The following is a 16500-nucleotide window of genomic DNA, read 5'->3' on the forward strand; positions in this document are numbered from 1 at the left end:
GAGAAAGGAAGAACGAAAAAAAAAAGAGAAAGAAAAAGAAAAAGACAACCGCCCCTGTCACCACAACGGAAACGTATCAACACGAAGCAGAGATTATCGACGAGGAACAAAGCCGACTAATCCTCGTTGCTTATTAACCGGCCGTTCCTTCACACGCCGACTAATCGCTTCCGCGCGACGATCGACGCAGTTGCACGTCACTCTTTGCCTCTTCCGCGATTCGAAATTACAATATTATTGTAATTTCTCACTCGTCTCAGATTCTACTCGATCTGCTCGATCAGACCTTCTGCTGATATTTTCACATTCGTGTTACGATCGCTTCGACGATGGCTAATTCCCAAATCGACGAGTATCGCGAGATCGAAGAAGCCAATTTCGAGCGCGAAAGGAAGAGTTAGAGCCGTGCGACGTGGTAATGACCGCGGCAGATGGAGTACCACGTACGACCTACATGCTGAAATCAATCGAGCGCGGGTACCGGGGGATGATCGCGTGGAGCGAACGGCTCGAAGGGGACGCGGCTCTTCCTCCGCACTTCCGGTCGGTCCAGGCGTCACGATACACACACGGACAGATAGACACACACACACAGCCAGCCACGTTGGATCCGTGGGAAGCCTACAGACTGATTCTCGCGACATTTTCACCTCGCTTCCATTATCCTCCACCTCCGGCGGCGTATCGACAAAACGTCACCGCGTGCCAGTTTTTTTTTTTTCACGAGCGAGTCGTCGGCGGAACTACGTACATTTCCGCCAAAATTCGTCCATGTAGGCGCGTCTCGCGGATACTTTGTTTACGTTCTAGTAGATGTGACGATATTTCGGTATCGCGAAATTAACGCGAGATGCACGGCGGGTCTGGAGACGCGCATTGCTCGATTTTTCGATCGTATGGGAAACGATAAAGGCTATCGTAGTCGGCGTTATTGCGAATTCAACGTGGCCTAATCGACCGAACGTTTTATCGGCGTAATATTCCGACTACCTCGTTCGATCTTACACGGCGCGTCGCTTTTTTTTTTAACCTCCTTCCGATCGGTCGAAGCTTGCACCCGTTCCTGAAGAAATTTCGATCCGTCCATCCGTAACATTGCGCGATTTATACGTGCGAATTAACGATACCACGAAATAGATTTACGTTCGTAGATTGCGAATTAGAAGGGAGAACAAATTTCTTTGGTAATGCGATTTCGGAAACGTGGCTCTAAGCAACTTCCGCTTTCGTAGGGACGGGAAATCTAAACGAAGAAATTATTCGTCGGTGTATGCTCCGGGAGATACGCTAAGGAAATCACGAGTTGTTTGCACAGCGTAGCGTCATCCCGCGCGGCAACAGTTTCCTTTCGTTTTCACTGCGGCAGCCGACGGATGTCGTTAGATATTCCGTCTTCGTGGCGGTGGAATATGAAATACACGGCCCGATATCGTGTCCCACGGTAGCCGGGTAATATCTCTTTTTACTTCGTCGAACTTGGTATTCCAAATGCCGGAGAATCCTGTTCGTAAGCAAGATCAATCGGTACGTACGTTTATCTTGCAACGGGAGAATATAAACCGTATCGTTTAATGAATATCGCGATTCCGAAAGTCGAGCGTTTCGTTTGCTCGATCGATAGAGCCGATCAAATTCCTGACTGATTCTCTCTCTTAATATCTTCGGATATCCTTTAAAGCTCGTAGCGGGAATTTCTTCTTGTCGTTTTCCTATCTCCGGCTACTCTTCATCGTTTCGTTCCATAGATACGGCGATTGTTATCGTTCCATCTTACGCGCTAGAAGCGTTTGTACGCACGATGTTTGGCGATAACGACGATCTCCCGAGCATCGAATTCGCGATACTGTCGATGCTCTCGTTACAATATCATCCTCCTTGTAGGTTCGGAGAACCGATCGCTTCCCATAAAACGATTACCCTAACGTCGAATATTTCCGCGTGTTTAAACCAGACCCGCAAAATTGCTTTGCCCTGTTGCCACACGAGAAACTCACCACCCATCGTGTTACCCTTTTCGCATCAATTTCACTGCACCCTTCGGCTTCGCAAAAGATATATATATATATATATATATATACATATATAAGCCGCGACTACGACGTTCGATGGTCCGGATATTTTCGCCGGTTCTCTTTTCCCCGCGTAACGCTGAAAGCGGTAATTCTCTGGAGAAACGCACGAATGGACGATTAAGCGATCGCGAAACGAAACCAGAATTTCCGGCAGACGCGAACCATTTTCAGAAGCACTCGATCCGCATGGACAAGCGTCTCTTTGCGATACTCTGCCGCGTTATCGCATCCGCGATCTCGTAACGTCAGCCGCGGTTTATAACGTTAGCTTTGAACGCGTTCGCGTCGAATTTGACCGCGTGGTTTGCCGGAAACCGGTCGCTTTCATCGGAAATGCCGAACTGGCCGTGTATGACGAAAACAAAAGAAGCGAGCGAGGTGTGAAGCGCCATGGACAGGTAAAACATCGAGCTGGATCGGCGGCAATGAGTCTTCCGGAACAGGTTCACGCGCAACCGATGCGACAACGCCATTCGAATGGAAACAAGCGAGGCGACCATGGAATCGCCGTCGATTTTTGCGGCGATTTAACGACACCAGGCCTCTTTTCGGGAGATTTACGGCGTTTGGGCGCAAAGTCGCTGGAAAATTTTGGCCCGTGCGATCGGTCGCCGCGCCGTGCCGGGTAAACTCGCTTCCCGTGACCCAGATTTTGCCGATGCTGGGTGCGCGAGAGCCGCGAATCGCCAGGATTTACGAGTTACATCGACGCGTGACGCAATTAAGCGACGCGATTTTTCATCGCCATAAATTTTACCGGCAAGCGAAGCTTTCGAACTCGCCCATCGTGCATCGACCCGGAAGACCAAAGAGAATATTAAGCTTGTACCTGACGAGTGTCGAACTTCGTTCCATTCGCGTAACTGCCACGTACGAACTCGTACGCGCAGGTGCAATTACTCAACTATTTCGAACCCTCGAAACTATCGTCCATACAGCGTTCGATTCATTTTCCACGCGGATAAGCACAAATTTCTTTGTGCGGCTGGAACGTAACAGTGCCAGGTTCGGCAACCTCATCTCCGGCTCGTTTAAGCGCGCAAATGGTCTGCCCGTCGAAGGAGAAGGAAAAATCATTCGCAACGAAACACGCGGCTGGCGCTAGCCCGCCAGATCCACCTATTACGGAATTATTGTTAACGTATTCCGGCCGCGTCTACGTCATTTGGTAAAGTTCCAATCTTCGCGTCCTATTGTCGCCGTGGCGCAGACAGTGGCAATTACCGGCCAATTAAGCCACCTCCGACCTCGGGTGCTGCACCCGTTCGCTTGACTTCGTCCTCCGGCCTGGCCACCCCAACATCCACCACCTACCAAACCTCTCATCCTCCGCTATTTCCGGCATCCGACGCGCGTTACCCGGAACACGGTAGAAACAGAGGGAAACAGACCGAGAACAGCAGCGATGGTCGCTTAAACCCAGCGTCGTCGCCCGATCTTTCTTTCCTACGCTTGAAATCGTTGTTCCTCCTCTGTTTCCCAGTTAATCGACGGTATTCCTTTCCCCTTTGTATCCTTTCTATACTCGATTTACTCGTTCAGATATTTTCTCTCCTCCGCTTTACCTCGGTTTATTGCCAGTTCGCTATAGCGAGCGTGGCAACTTTAGAGAGCGAATTTCAAGGAGTGTATCGTTTGATATCGCCCTCTTCGATCTCGTTCGTCACGGTTCCTCGTTCGCATTAGCTTCGCCGACACGCCGTGATTAAATCATCCTCCTTCCAACGTCGATCAAATCGAACGCCTTGTTCGCCGAGCAGAATCTTCGCGTAGTTGTGCGTCGAACGTTACGAGTTTCATTCGCCTCTCCTCCTTCGAGCATTCGGAAGACCAACGTTCTTGGATATCTTGGCGAGCCTGCAATTACACCAAGGAGATTTAACAAAGCATTATGGATTACGCGGGGTGGGCCGCGAGATACCGTAGACTTCTTCATACGGTGGCGCTTTGATCTTGCACGCGACTTGTCAGCTTCTGTACGAAAACAATCCGTTACGGAATATCGATCGCCACGCATGGACGCGCTACCTACAGCCGATGCTGGCTCCGTGTCACGCTGCGAGAGCAACCGACACGCTCCTATGAGTCTCGATGAATTCTTTACGGTGAACTTGGGCTTTGCGCGGGGTCCGTGCACCTTCGACGAACCTACGCTCCGAACGTTTTTACGAACACCGTTTGCGATTTCGAGATTCAACGGTCGTCCACCTGTTTCTCGAAGAATATACGGCGACGCTTTGGAAGGCGGCGTAAATTAACTGGAAATTTGAGGTGGATTTCGTAACAAGTTGGAAAGGAATCGATCGAGTCGAATGGAAGGTGGATCAGGAGACGAGCAGAGACGTAACCCGCGTTCGAGCAGATGGAATAAGTTTCCTCGGCTATTCCCACGGAGCTACCTTGGAATGATTTTGACGAGGATGAGAGACGAACGACGTTCCAGCAAACTCCGTTATATTCCTTTATATCCGGAAACAAATGGGACGGGGAGCGGATCGAAAAAGCTGGCTGGGATAAATTGATTTCGATCGCGAGGAAATCGTCCGATGGCCGGATCGCTTCCTTTACCGATTAATTCGGAAAGCTCGTAAATAGTTTACAAGTAGAGTGTTTCGAGCAGGCCGAATAAATTGCGCCGCTACTGGCGGCACTTTACAGTTGGCGAAACTTTATTCCACCGAACGATACGCGCAACACGCGAACAGAAACTTGAAAAACTACCGCCAGAAAAGAACTGTATACGCTGTATAGGTTGGTTTCAGCGTCTACGAACACGGGGCTTTGGTATCGCGCGGTTTTATAGAAACGCAAGGACGCGAGCGAACAAGCAGGAACTCGAACAGCGTCCGAACTCTTCGCCAGGGCGTAAACGTATCCGACAACCGCGGAGACTACGCGATCGTTAGTTTCAAGGTATATTGGGTTGAAAACTAAGTGTCATCAGGTGATAATGACAAAACCCGCAATCATTTAGTTTCCAACCCAAAAGATAAATTAGACGAGCGGTCGACGAGATCCTGCGGGACCCACGTCGCGATTTACGACGATCGACGGACGTCGCAACGTATGGGACGACCGTTTGGTAATTTACAAGGACTGCTGGACGTCGGTCGTCATCGATACTTATCAGCTTTCTTTCGACGAACGAACTAGCTTTCAGTCACCGAATCGTTCGACTTCGCGTTTGTCGAGACGTACGGATGGCGGCGGCGTCGGTTCGGTTTCTCCCGCGGTGTACGATCGACGCGTAATTAACAGGATCGGGAACGATACGCGATCGCACGTTGCCGTAAATCCAACAACGCAAACTGACGCGTGTCCGACTCGCTCAAGATCAGATACGTTGGTTCAGGTAGCGCGCTTCGAAACACGGCTATGCAAATACCGATGATTTATTCCCGCTTTCTCGTATGATTCATCGCCATGGATAATTATCGTACTTATTCTTCGTCGATGTCTGGTCAACGGACAACGCGATATCGTTTAAATTAGCCCCGACAGGCCGTCGATCGGAAGCCTACGATCTCGACGGATCGTTTTCGTCGAATTTCGGGAGGAAATATCTTTGTGGAAAAGATCGTAATAATAGAAAAAAAAAAAGAAAGAAAGCTCTTCTCGAGCGAAGATATTTGTCGACTTTGTCTCGCGAGAAAGACTATCGAGCGGTCGATAAATTTCCGATTTCCCGTTATTCGTAACTTCTTTGCCCTTTGCCTGCTGGAATTCGCGATGGATGAGACATACCCTGGCATCTAGGTGCGATAGAAATGGCCGTGATTTATCCGAGTTTCCGGACCGCCTAATAGCGCTACGAAGACAAAGTTGGCGGCTATGGTACGGAGTTGGAGCCGCTTCCACGAGAGGAAAACGCTCGCTCACCGCTCCGACGATCTGCTCCCATCGCTTAACCGCGAACCATCGCAGGCTCTCGAAATCGACGTTCACCCTCCGTCGTGAATCCTGCCCTGGCTTCGGTTGCTTCTGTGATCGTAGGCGGTGAGAAAGATGCCACCCCTGTCGTAAATCGTATCAATTTATTCCAATCTCCGCGGCGACTAATGGGACCGGAGCGGAGGTCCTTGCACTTTGCGACGGAAAGACGTGGCGTACCGTTTCGTCTCCACGGTGCGTTTTCTTTCACTGCAGAAAGACAACCATCGGGGAATCCGGACTTGCTCTCTAAACGAGGGTTAATGAGCCACCGGCGAGACTTTCGTTCCACCGTGATATTTTATCGTTTATTTTGCGCTCGTTACACCGAATCTCGTGCAAGAATTTGTTCGTATCCCTCGAAATTACCCAGCGCCGCGCCGCCGCCCCGCGTTATAGTGATTAGAGGAGCTTGTAACTCGGGTGATATTTTCCTTTGGTAATTAACCGTGTCAGAGTTACACGCCACTCGCCCTCCAAACGGCTAACGAACGTTCGTTTGGAAATTCGTATTTTTCCTTTTCTGTCCGCTGGATCGGACAAAGTTTTTCCACCGCGCCAAGAAACCAAAACGTTACTCCGAAAAGAAGAATCCGCACCGTTTCATATCGCAAATGAAACTCGTCGCGGTTCGATTCTCGCCGCGGACTCTCGACAACTTTGGCTCGAGTCGTTTTAGTCCCGCAAAACTTTCCCGTTTCGCGTCTTGAATTCCACGGCCTTTGCGAGTCGCCCGTACCACTTTCGCCCTTCCAAATATCCTTGAAAGATTGCAGCGCGAATGAAGCGACGCGGCACGACTCGCCGCGCGATCCTCCTACCCTGGTCCATTAACTCGAACGAACGAACCTTCAAAGACTACATCCTCGATCGCATACCTGAAATTCCATTCGAAGAATTCCACGAACCGTATGCGGCCGATCGATGAACCGTGGCTGCGCCATCGAGCCACGCGATGCTCGACTTTTAAGATTTATCGTCACTGTTATCGTGAAATACGTGCTCGCGGTCGCTGCGTCTCGGCCGTAGAAAAAAGTCACGCGCCACCTACGACGATGAACCACTGTCTGTCGTTTGAATTCGAACAGCTCTCTGTTTGTCTCCGAATTCCCGATGCTCTGTCGGTTCGTACTCTGTCGGCTCTGCGATGTTTCGAGAAGGTTGGCGAGGTCGGTCGTCGAAACGAACTAGACGAAAAGATCGTTGCAAAAGAATAATCGATACAGAAGTAGGCTAGGATAGGCTCGGGCACGCGGACGTTGCTGCTCATTTTCGCCCACGAGTCCTATTCACGTTCTCCCGATCAAGCAGTTTTCATCAAACCACGGCGCCGCGACGCAACGAATACGCACAATAAAATCAGGAAAAAAGCCAATCACGTTCGACCCAGTTTTCCCAACATATTGGTCGAACGTACCACGGAGAAAAGAGTGGCGGGACAGAGGGGTAGCGTGGTGCGTCGATTTTGACCGGGATATATCGGGCTGCGTGATCCTCCACGAGAACGTTTTCATCGCTTAATACTTTCGGTTCTCGTTCTCTTCTGCCATCATTCGATTCGCTGTTCGTACCTTCGACCGCGATATCAACCCGATATCGCCGCTATCTCGAGCTCTTGCCGATCCTAGCTTTCGCGAGATATCAACCGGTGTCCATAACGCGTCGATCGAACGCGCAACGTCCGTGAGCCGAAACGCGCCGCGGATCGTAAATAATTTCATCCGCGCTGCGACCGGTCTCGCGTTCGACGCGCGGCATTTGCGGTCGCGAGTCGACGACTTAACGCGCGTCACGTCACCCGTCAGGTCGCCGCACGCATCGTCGGATTTTGATCGCGAGAACAACGAGAGAGGCGAACGTAGACGAGGACGAGCGGGCGAGGATAGGCCGGGTAGAAGCGAGGCGGAACGAAAGGGAGCCCGGGGCCTGCATGTAATTAACAAGCTCAGGCATTAAGCTCCACTCTGCATGATGAGTCACGTAATTCAAAGCTTAATGCGCGGCTATCCGATATGTATGTATATCGAGTTGAGCCATCAGGCATCCATCGTAGCTGGCTGCGAGAGAGTAACCGGCGGATCTCGACATCCGCGCCGGTGGCGGCGAGCCACGCCGGAGTAGCGCCACGCGCTGCGCTCTCCTGCACCGCGTTGCCTCGCATGCATATGCAAACGGTTCCCTATTTGTTGGATGTTTCGTGGAAATCTGCTTAGAACCGTATCCGCGTCGACGAACCGGCGTTCTCGGACCTGGCCAGGCTTTCGTCTTTTTTCATAAATTTTTTAAGGTTCCAATCGTTATCGCTTGTAAGGCGTGGGAAGGTAGAGCGACGTAGAGCGCGAAATCTGCAAACGTTACGACGACAACAAGGTAGTAACAATGGAACGTAGGGGGAGGAGTCGATACGATTTGCGAAGGTTTGCGGGACACAGAAACGGGATAGAAGCGCGTGGCGCGTTTTGCGATCGGTCCGCGAGGCACTCGATCGAAGAAGAGAATCGGAGCCGATAATAAAATCGCGGGGCGCATGGGAAAGCGGCTTATTGGCAGTGCTCGTTCCGCTCCATTTCTAGCCGCTCGCGGGAGAAAGCGTTCGCGAACGATATACCTGAAGGACCGAATCGTTCGAGGGCCCTTCGAAAACGTATAAATTTCTCACTGTGCCTTCGTGTTTTCGATCGTTCCGATATCCTATTACTAGCTGGCGTGGCTGAAAATATCGCGATCGAACCGTTTTGACCTCGGTCTGTACGCGCGCGAAAATCAACCCCATTGCTTTTCATCCGACACGCGAAGATATTAATTCATTAGCGGAGCCATCGATCCCCGAGGGTATTAATGAAATTAGGTACGCGTGACGAATATGAAATTGCACGGTGCTGTTCGGATCGAGGTCGAGCGGATTATTCGAGCCTCGAACGAAGCGAAAGATTCCGACCGAGACTCTTTCCGAGATCGCGTCCGGATAAATCGAGAACGAGCGTCGGCGGCCAGCAGTGCGCTCGTCTTCCGATTTAATTGAATCCCGTGAAACCGTAGCGATGCAAGGAGGAAAGGAGGGAAGGATTTTCGAACGATAAAACAGCCGAAGCAATTTCTCGGCTAACCGACGTCGATCGGCGTCCCGGGTCGGATCGGTGTATCGATTTATCGGCCTTTTTGCCGACATAGGCGCGTGCCACGGATTTCGTACGCGAAAGTAGACGAAAATCCGACTCGTTAGAATGACGCGCAACAGCGGCGAAACGAAGGTGGAGCGAGAGACGGAGATTTCGCGACGGCAAAGGCGGAATTCTTAAGTCAGAGAGGCGTTTTCCTGGTTGCCGGTGCAACCAGAACCTACAAATGTATATCGCGCGTGGAGGATCAAACGACGAGGGGGATGGAGGCCGGCATTGCACTTTGTGGTAAAGACCGTCGATAAGTCACGTCGCCTTCTTTGACGTTTCCATCGGCGGGCTTACTCTCCTTTCTACCGATCCGCGCGTTTTGAATAATTCTTTCTCTTTTCTTTCGACGTCGCGATATGCAGAGGCGCAGTTTCTTTTTCTCCAGCGACTAATGCAGCCTTTATTACCCTCGATGGAGCGACAAAAGGTTCCACTCGTCTTGCTGCAATTAATTCCTCTTCTCGAGGCGTCTCTCGCGTTATGGAAATAAATACCGGGAATAATTTATAATCGCGGTTTCAGACTCTCCGGTACAGAGATCGCCGTTCAGTCACGGACGTTGCTTCTTTTTTTCTTTCGGTTGCCATTTTTCCTTCTTTTTATTTTTTCTACGTGACTGGTCCAACGACAGAGAATACAGTGGATCGTCGATAATCTCGTTGGCAATTTTCTTCCCTTCTTGGCACTCGGTTCTTTCCAACAAAAAACCTTTCCTCTTTACGTCCTTCCTTTTGCAACTTGTTTTCGAAACCAGAGATTTTTATGGCTGCACGCGACCCGATCCGCGCAAAAACACCTCGCGCAGCCATAAACTTTTCAATGTCAGTCGTCGCGCGATTTCCGCCTCTGGTCATTCATCGTCGCTGTACAACGTCATCGCTCCGGCGTCATCTCTCATCCTTCCCCTCGTTCTTTCCACGTTGATCGTCGCTGTCTCGGAATCGCGAACAGTCGACGATCGTCGCACGACGACACGATCCTCGTATTTTACTCGATAAATAATAAGAAACCGTTTCGCCTGGTTTTAATATCCGATCAACTCGAATCTTTGATCCGTAGATCGTTACGCGCCACCCTCGTTCCACGTTTGTCCGCTCGTTCGTCACATTCGCGCTCCGCCGAACAAACGGCCCGGTTTTCGCTCTTAATCGAATCCGCCCACCGAGTAAGCAAATAAACGAACGATCGACCTAGTTTCTTAAGTTCGACCGGGCCAAACGCGTATCGCGTTGTTTCCTGAAACGAGTACCCCGAGACGCGAACGACTGGTCGCAAGTGCGTGGCATTATACGTCGGAAAACGCGCGTTTCCCTTCCTTCGTCCCTGCCCCCGTTGTTTATCTCGCGTTTATCCGCGGTTGCGGACAAGCTGGTGGATTATCTCGCCGCGACATTTAACATTTTGTAATATTTATTTGGCCCGTTCGCTGCATTTATTTGTCTCGTTTATTCCGTTGCTGTTCATTCGAGTGTGTATCGGGTTTTTATTCACCTCGTAGGCTTTATCGTCGATCCCTGTATCGGATCGAGCGTTGCTCGCCGGCTCTGTCACCTAATTTGTATTCGAGGTTGTTCGCGGTCGCGTCGCGCTCCGTGGATTCCGCTAGCGCTCGTTCCGCCGATGCGATATTTATCGCGAAACACGTCCGTCGTCGAACAATTGCGATCATTCGACGACACCTTTCCACGGTTTCAAGCGATGGAAACTGGCTCGATCGTTTCCCACTAGGAGAGCTATGTAAGTACGTAGGTGCGTGTTGAAGAGGCGGCGATTAAAAATCAAGGAGGAGAAAACTGGTGGAGCGCGTATCGGTTTTTGTCGCGCTGAGATTCTCGTGCCCGTGGAAAACGATAATCCGCATCGAAATGGATCCCGTGCGACGAGAACGAGTTGGTCGAGTGGCCGCAGAAGTCTTCTCGGTTTTCGTCGAATTAACTTCGGCTATTTGTTTGCGTAGCGCTACCAGCGCTGTTTGAATAAGCTTCGTGTTATGCGAGTTAGAGAGCCGAGTATCGCGTCGGTAGAAACACCAACCGAACAAATTCGTCCATCATCGAGGGATGGCTGAATCTTGTGGCAAAAATGTCGCGTTAGTTTCTAGGTGAAACATTACATTTATAGAGAGAATCGAGAAGATCGATCAACTGACAGAACGTCGGACAAACACACGCGGGAATTATAGTTGCTCTTTAAGGAAGCCGCTGCTTTTCTTCTTTCCGCGATTTCATCGATAATAAACAATTCTTAATCGAGCCAAGTGTTTTTCCACGGTATCCATTCTGCACGACCTTACACAGTTTGAAGCCACACAGTTCTTTGGTGAAAAAGCGAAAAACGCGATTCTCGGTAGTGCGATGTTTTCGTTGGGCGTCCAGCGGAGAGAGAGAGAGCGAGAGAGCCAGAACCAGGTCCCGATGAAAAATTAGTCGACGTCGAGGTCAACGTTTTCCCCGGAAATCTCTCGGTTCCGAATGCATTCCCGCTCGAGCCACCGATTCGTTTGCCGGGTCATTAGTAACCCTCTTTGTTTCTTTCTGCCGCGAACGCGCCACGTATCAGATACCGTTGCTGTCGGAAGACATCCACAGCCCTTCCCACCCTCGCGCATTCGCTCTTCCACCCTTGTTTTCGACTCTCGGACGCAGTCCCGTCGAATGAAATATGTTCCGTTCCGTCGGCCGGGGGATCATCGATTTTTTCCTCCATCCGCGCCAGCCTTTCCCCCTTTTAACGAGACGCCAGTTTTAAAACGATCTCACCGGCTCACGGCGAACCATCGATCCGCCTTTTGCCTCCGTATTTTACCCCGACTAATCAATTTCGCCGACTAATTCCCCGAAGGAGCCGCGCCGATAAAATTTACAGCAGCGTCAAGGTTGGCTTTCGATTCGTTTCCGATTCGTCCGCTGCGTCGAACGACGGAACAGCGATATCGCTTCTCAAAGAGAAACTCGCGTCTCTTCCTCGCGTTACGGACGAGACCGACGACGACGACGAAGACGATTCGCTGCGGTCTGGAGGCAAATCGTGGCAAAGCCAGTCGGAGGAGGCTCGCGGGACGAGGATGACGCAGCAACGCGAGCGAAGGAAGACGGCGCCAGCAAAGACGGTATATCGATTATTTTGCTCGCATCGGGAAGATTTTCTATTACTCGGGCCAGGATCTTTCCGAGGAAATTAAATTTTATTCGGACGCGCCGAGAATTCCCTCGAGACGATTGATTCCTTGAAGGAGGAACCCGCTTCGTGCAACGACCGATTCCAGTCGAGTATTTGTTCTCGGGACCGATATATAATTACAGGCTGACGAACGCGGCTACGTGACTTCCACCGACTTGCCGAGGATTTCAAATTTCGCGTTCCTGTAACGCGCACCCGCTTCCGCGGTGCTTCGACCTAAGTCCATTGCACTGAGCGAGATAATCTTTCCCTCTGTGGTCGTAGATCGTTGGAAAACTAGAAAGTTTCTCGATCGACGACGGATTTCCAATCGCTTACGACCAACACGTCGCGTCGTCGTGCGTGTTTCCAGGAGAGAAAACGAAAGAAGCAATCGGCGCCGTTGTTTTCGTAAGTCGCGTCGGCTTGCACGCGCGCCTTTTCACTCGCCACCGGAGGTGACGCATCGTTACGGTCCTCAACTAGTCGGCGATCATTTACATCGAAATTGTTCGATTAGACTCGCGAACCTTGGACGATATTAACGTGGTTTAAGGTAGAGAATAGATCAAAGAGTTCTCGAAGCGTCTCTCGAAGTGTCTCGCGTGACGTTTTGTACGATGAACTGACTTATAAAGTATGAACGTAAGTGTTTCTGTCCCAAGCATGAGGTCCGAACGTAAGTGTTTAGTACAAAGTGTGTGTGTGGTATAAAGTTCAGTACAAAGCGAAGTATAAAGTTAAGTAGTATCTGTTCTCAAAGCGGTGTGTTTTCGTCCACGTTTTCCTGACCGAGGGTGCGTAGCGTAACGTCCCGGTAAGCACTTGGTCCGGTGGCCCACTATCGAGTTCTCATCTGGTGGCAAAGTTTACGACACGTCGTTTGCAATTGAGCGAACTCGTCGAGCGCTTAAGATGCTAATTAAGTTGTCGACGTGGTCCGAGTTGTAAACTCTGTAACGTGCAATTTGGAAATTCCAACTTGCCAAAAATAGCAGATGCGCTGCTCGTATCGTAAACTCGAGATAGTCTTATATCCTCGATGCGCATCCTCGCCCGAGTAATACAAGCGCAGACATACGCATCGAACCGTTTCAAAGTTGGCCCTCGTTTCGCGGAGTCATTTGCATTTGGTAAAAAGCACGCGGTACCGACAAACTAACGCGTAAAATCCTGAAGCGCGCGCGCGATACGCGCCACGGCATACGTTCCTCGTTTCTGCGGCGGGGAAAAAAATCGCGGCAATATCTGAGCCAGCGTGTGTAGCCGTGCACGGTTGGGGACAATGGCGAGCCGTTGGCGAATTTTCGTTGAAATAACAGTTGAAAGCACGCGGCTCTGTGAAAAATGTCGTTCCTCACCCTCGTCACCGTACCTCCGCTCCCTCTCCTCCCGTGGCTGCAAAGCAAATAAAGTAGAAAAGGGGACGGGGGGCAAAAGCCGCCGCTGTAGCCGCCTCCACCGTCCACCGCTGCCACTCCGCGTGCTTTCTCGTTCTCTTTCTCTCTCTCTTTTTTTTGTTTCTCTCATTTCTCTTTCCTCCTCACCGCCCTACCGAGACACAACCCTGTGCCACTGGGACACATTGGCGTAGACGCTTTTCGCGCACCGACGTATTTAAAGGGAACGTGTTTTCCCCGGCAGACCGTTAAAGGAGTCTCGATCGTTTTGCGCCTCTCGGCACGGCTCGTAAATAAAGCGGGGCGGGAGTAAGAATCGGTAATCGTAAATCTCGGCTTGGCTCGATTTAACGGGTCGCGAGATTCCAACGAGCTGGACCGGTGGTTTTGCGAAAGAAAAGGACTAGTGAAGAGAGAGAGAGAGAGAGAGAAAGAAAAGGAGAACACCACGACGAAAGCTAGCCGGGCGGTCGATGAGAAGCGGGATCGGGGGTGGGCGAAGGGTGGAGGGATGAAAAAAATCCTTTCCGGGTAGCGGTTCGATACCGAGTCGAATGGAATTTATTAGGAGTCCCTTTGTCCGATAGCGCGGAGCGTTCCAACGTGGAAAATGCCAGCTATGTCGAAGCGCACCTATGAACATCGGCGGCACGTGCCTCACATACGCTGCTGTTCGTTTGATCACCTAGCCGGAACCACGTGATTTCCCTTCCGCATAGACCGGACCCGATGGTTTCCTCGTACGACGCGCATTCGCGTCATTCCTCCGGCAACGAAACGGCCTGCCCTTTCGTTTCGCCGCGGCTCGAAATACTAAACGGACGACAAAAAAAGATAGCATGACGGATCGAGGATTCGCGAAGAGACACGAGGACCGGTGCTTGCCGGGTGCGTAGAAAAAGGATACAAGGAGACGCGAAGGGGCGGATCAGAGTGAAAACCGATGGCAGGATGGTGCGTTAACGTTGTATGTTTTTATTTTGCATTCCGAGTGCGAGGCCGCGTACGTAGGCGGTGGTCGTATGCACTCCCATCTATTTCCAACCGTGCAGGCTGGAAACGCGGCTTGAATAAATATTCAACGACTCTCGCGGAGCGTGCTCGGAGATTTTTCCCGTCTCTGCGAGAGAACTAAAATCAAGGGGTGCAAAGAGAGGGGGTTGAACGATCGGCGAGGGCTGCCGGTTTAATGGTTTTCTAAAAGCATCCGTCGATGCTGATGATCTTCCTTTCTTCCTTCCTTTCTTCGTGGCCGAGTATCCACCGCGAGGTATCGGCGTCCCGGTCGACGCGCTTCCCGAAAGAAGAATCGCGTTTCCAAGTCGTTGGTAGGAAAGACGATGCGCGAACCTACGAGTGAATCCTCGCGACGTCGTATCTCAGTGGCACAAGACGGGCGAGATTAATCGAGCGAGATATACCGTTTTACGATACGCGACTAATCCGACGGTTCGTACGTGTTGCTACGTAAGATGCAACAGCGGTAAGGTAGCGCGAGAAGGAGGCAAGAAATTCACCGGGGTGCGGCATCGATATTTCTCCGTAACGAACCGTTGGCTGGAAACGGCGCTAGGATAAATTCCACGTTCGTTCGTGGTTAAAATATCGGTCGGACCACCGCGAAACACATCGGCCCCGTTTTTCATTTCCCACGTTTTTCCCTCGGTTCGTCGTCCGCCGGCTTATCCGTGCGATTTAACGGAATTAATATCCGCGCGCGTGACCAGATCGTTAAGCCTGTCGCGTGTGTACCGACCTGTGTACACGAATAATCTACACATTGCCTATACCGGTCGTGCCTGGTCACCGGAATGACCCGTTCAATCCAACGGGAACAGTCTGCCACTGCAGCGAACCAATCGTATCTCTTCGAAGCGACCTTATTTGTTGCATCGACAGCATTATGGCTGGATCGTACGTAACTATGATCTAAACACCGTGCGTTCTTCCTTTTACCGGAACAACTAGACGCGAAGAACGAGGCTTAAATTGTCAAGAAATTTCGCGTTCTAAGAAGCGGCCGATGAGAAAACTTCGTCGGCAAATATTTGAATAACTTTTATTTCAAGGTATTCGTAACTTGCGCAAGACGAGCCATTTATTTTTCAATTTTTCCGAAAACAGATTTAAAATCGATTGGTCGCGATCTGGTGTGCGCGTCCGTGAGCTGAAATCGCGCTTACATACGAGCGAACTGGAAGCCGCAGTCTCCGAGCAACTACTTTGATACTTAATATTAATTACCTCGGGGATCTAGCCGAGGCTAGTCCATTCACGTGCACCAATAGGAATACGCGAACACGCGTGATCGTGTCGAGTCTGCTGCGGCTGTACATTGTATATCGCTGTTAAAGCCCGACCAACGCGCCGCTCTGGGACGACCGACGCATGGAAATACACGCGCGTATATTTGCGTGCAGTTAGACGCGTTCCCGTGATAAATTTCATCGTGCGACACAGATTCAACCGATACAATAACGGACAGATTCGTAGCACGCGGCGTGACTAACTGCAGTAAATAGCATCGCCGATCGGTGTAAAGGATTCGGAAGAATCGTCGAAGCGATCGAGTATGTAGGAAGTATCGCGTGTCACGAAGTTTCACGAGAGCTTAACCCTTAATCGGCGAGGCGGGTTTAGTGGAACCTCGTGAATTCCTTGTAAGAGCGAAATTCGAGTACCCAGCCACGTACTGCTTCTTGGTGATCCGGTATCTTCCTCGATGTAGTCCAATCTTTGTAGCCAGGGTAGAGGTAAAAGGCGATAATA

General features: G+C 50.8%; 1 protein-coding gene across 3 annotated transcripts in view; it reads left to right on the forward strand.

The window, feature by feature from the left end:
* LOC122577854 (hemicentin-1-like) overlaps nt 1-16500 on the forward strand; it is a 175623-nt gene that overhangs the window by 113249 nt on the left and 45874 nt on the right. The window lies entirely within an intron of this gene.

This window comes from Bombus pyrosoma, linkage group LG1 (genome assembly GCF_014825855.1).
Source record: "Bombus pyrosoma isolate SC7728 linkage group LG1, ASM1482585v1, whole genome shotgun sequence".
In the NCBI taxonomy this organism is placed as follows: Eukaryota; Metazoa; Arthropoda; class Insecta; order Hymenoptera; family Apidae; genus Bombus; species Bombus pyrosoma.